Genomic DNA, 4,099 nt, shown 5'->3' on the forward strand with positions numbered 1-4,099 from the left:
GTTGTAGGGTTATCGGAAATACAGAATATTTTTATTTTATTTTACCGAAGTACCTGTAGTCTAGGACATGTCTTTCTATTGTCCAACGAACAACTATTTCAGACATCATTTCAAGTTTAGCAAACAACTGTGGACAGACCATTTACAACAAAGGCACTGTCTGAAAGACTATTAAACTGATTGACTGACGATTAATTCATTGGCAAAATTAACACTTTTGCAACATGCTTTGTTAACTGTCACAAAAGTTAGTCTGTCTGGTCTGATGACTTCTGTTTGTAGTGTTATAGATCTGTACAGTTCAAGGACTAGGTCTGTCTGGTCTAATGACTTCTGTTTCAAGGACTAGGTCTGTCTGATCTAATGACTTCTGTTTGAAATATTATAGATCTGTAAAGTTCAAGGCCCAGATCAAGCTTTAATGTTCTGATAATACATTTGGAAGCTTTAAAAAAACTTGATATTCACCAAAAGCTATTCCCTTTCCTTGATTTATCTTGCTTGAACCACATAAATCATCAAAAATTACAACACTTTGCTGAAGCTTTGGCTAATCATAGTGTATGAATGAGACAGCGTGTAGCCGCTATGTTACGTACCATTACACATTTATGTGTTGCAACATATATGACCTTTGCCTGTCAGACTACTGAATATTCATTAAACTCATTGACAAATCATGGCTGCTAGCAGAGAGTGGCTTCGGCCTATAGCCAACCATAGGACACGATGTATAGATCTCATCCTTTCCCGATAGGACAGTGACTATATAAGCATATGTGACCACAGTACGTGAATGTTAATGAACAACACGGAAATAAACTGTCAACTACAACATGCCTTTGCATCTAGAGTTGGTCGATATTCTCATTCAAAACAATATTTTCAGTTTAATTTTGGATTTTTTCATAGTTACAACCAATTTTAGATTGTGGGTCATCATTTTCAAAATTGTGGGTCAGGTCCAAAATATGTGTGTGATGTGACACAAAAACGCAGTCTAGCAGTTAGGAACGGCTAGTGCCACCACCCGAGATATTTCTCGTGGCTGGACATTTACCAACGAATAAATCACACAGAACTCCTCAAATACTTATTTCATTTCTCGTGCTGCGCGCAAACCGTCAAACAAGTCTCCATAACGGCAGCCATTTTGGCGACACCGTGTACGTGTAGAGGACAACATGATGATGTTGCAATATCGATTAGCAAAGTAAACTTCATTACATTTCGGGATTAAACCAGGCCAAACTAAAAATATGATTGCAAGTCCTCTACGCACAAGGTGCATTTGGGATGACGACGACGATTTGTCGGCACGTGTAAGTGTTTATCATCGTTCTGAGTCAATTTACAAGTACGTCAATTTTCACTTTATTAGTGATGTCTCCCTTTCAGAACCGGCATACTTTGGTGTCATTGCAGCATTTTGCCGATGGCTGAAATTTGGATCGTTTTGACAGATATCACGTGAGTGTATTGTATGATTAGAAGTCGGCAAGATGAATGACATGTCAGCTGTCAGTGTCATTTAAATGTTTGAGGTGTCGTCTGCTGTTTCAATAAGTCATAAGTGCAAGAAATCCCACTTTGTACCCTAAACTTGGATTGACAAGGTTTTTTTTTTGATAAGAAGGAATTAGCTTCACATAACTACAAATAAATAGAACTGACTAGTGCTCCCAGGCATCACCCTCCATTCGGAAGCCAAAGCTATGTCACATAGCCTTTGCTACCTGACGTGAGCTCTAAGATTTTCTTCAAAATCAAGATTATTGTGGACTTAGTATACACTGCAATTGCTAATTCACGTCGATAGTGTTTTCACTGTCAATGACAAAATACTCCGTATTTGCACTAGACGGCATAGAAGTTCACTGTCATTATAGTTGGTATTTGCATTATAGGTAGTGTAAATGTTCACTTTCATTGACATTATAGTTAGTACTTACAGTAGATAGAATAGAAGTTCATTTCATAATTTACTTTCACTCTGTGTTAGTATACAGTTCATTTCATAATTTATTTTCACTCTGTATTAGTTTATAGTTCAATTCATAGTTTACTTTCACTCTGTGTTAGTATATAGTACAATTCATAGTTTACTTTCACTCTGTGTTAGTATATACAGTTCATTTCATAGTTTACTTTCACTTTGTGTTAGTACATAGTTCAATTCATAGTTTACTTTCACTCTGTGTTAGTATACAGTTCATGTCATAATTTATTTTCACTCTGTGTTAGTTTATAGTTCAATTCATAGTTTACTTTCACTGTGTGTTAGTATATAGTACAATTCATAGTTTATTTTCACTCTGTTAGTATACAGTTCAAATCATAGTTTATTTTCACTCTGTGTTAGTATATAGTTCAAGTCATAACTTACTTTCACTCTGTGTTAGTATATACAGTTCAATTCATAGTTTACTTTCACTCTGTGTTAGTATATAGTTCAGATCACAATTTACTTTCACTCTGTGTTAGTATATACAGTTCAATTCATAGTTTACTTTCACTCTGTGTTAGTATATAGTTCAATTCATAGTTTACTTTCACTACCACTCTGTGTTAGTATATAGTTCAATTCATAGTTTACTTTCACTGTGTTAGTATATAGTTCATTTTTTAAACGTTCGTTCAAATTCAACATAGCTAGTTTTAGTCAGTTTACGTTACTCACTTTGATAGCTATAAACCTTTGTTATGATTTAAATTAACATCACAGGTAAACAAAGTTTTATCTAACAGCTATACAGTTTAAAACTGTGAAATTTCATTCTTTGTTGAGTATGGTATATAACTTGTTAATCGGCACATCCAGTGTTACAGTGGCAGTGTTGGCTATCTGTACGTGGTTCAAATTCAATGTTTTACTGAACAATCTTGATATAGAAATATCTCGAGCAAGAATTTACTTACCTCCACTTAAAGTACACTGACTATCTAGTCTTTCAGCTGTACTAGGTCACTAGTACAGTCAGAAATTAACGAAAAGTTCGTTCACGTCTTGAAATACGCTGATTACAATATGGCGGCGATGCATCGAAGAATGCGGAAACAACGCAATATAGGTCAGAGATACACATTTATTAGATCTTGGTGTATTGTTGTGTCAAAGGTCAAATTAGCATACCTGGTGGAAAGTTCATCATGTCTTCGAGAACAATGAATCTGGGTGAAAGATCGTCTTTCATAACAAAGTTATATTCAGAACAAATGACGTCATTCAGTCTATATATGAGAATGTAACTATGAATAAAGTTATTCTGGATTCTGGATTCCGGATTCCTATTCCGACTCTAAGATTTTGATTACAACTCAACTGTTGGTGTGCGGTGTGTCTCTCTGCCTAAGTGTAAGAGCGTACGTGTATGTGACGATACCTGTGTAGCTAATTCCTAACTTAGACAAGCTCGTAGATCCTGGTACCCTAGAAAGACAGTTAGAGTGGAGAATCGTTTACGTTTTGTCGATCAACCCACAACTACCATACTTAGACACTGAAACGTTATACTAAGCAACCCAGAGAACGTAACACATGCATCCATATAAAGGTTACAGCCTGCTTCGGAGTGACAAACGTAAGGCGTAGACCGTATTTGTCATTCCAAAGAGGGATGGATGTAAGCTGTTGGCACCATCTAATAAGAAGGACTATAACATAAACAGTACGTTTTTTCACCTAGTTTTCACCTCTAGACATTAATTACACTATTAATGTACATAACGTACGTAACACCTTCCATAACACCGTCGAACGATAACCTAAAATTCAATCAACGTAGAGTTGAGGATAGGAAGAAATGAACTGGATATATTTCGTACAAAACTAAGTTGGTGTGGCTAAAAATGAGTCTCAACTAATGATAACCTAATGTATCTACAATCGTAACACTCGGAGATGATTGTAGTGATCGTAACACGTATAGGAAAATAGACTACGTCAACCCTTTGCTCTCACATAGAGGTCATCAGTGTATAGACTGTAAGATACGTCGTGACGTTTCGCCCTCACCGGCCTCCTCTCGTTGGCCGATGGTTGAGGGCGCCCCGTCACGGCGTACCTTACAGACTAATCAGTGTAAATCTAGTTTAGAGG

The sequence above is a fragment of the Glandiceps talaboti genome, chromosome 9 (assembly GCF_964340395.1).
Source record: "Glandiceps talaboti chromosome 9, keGlaTala1.1, whole genome shotgun sequence".
Lineage (NCBI taxonomy): Eukaryota > Metazoa > Hemichordata > Enteropneusta > Spengelidae > Glandiceps > Glandiceps talaboti.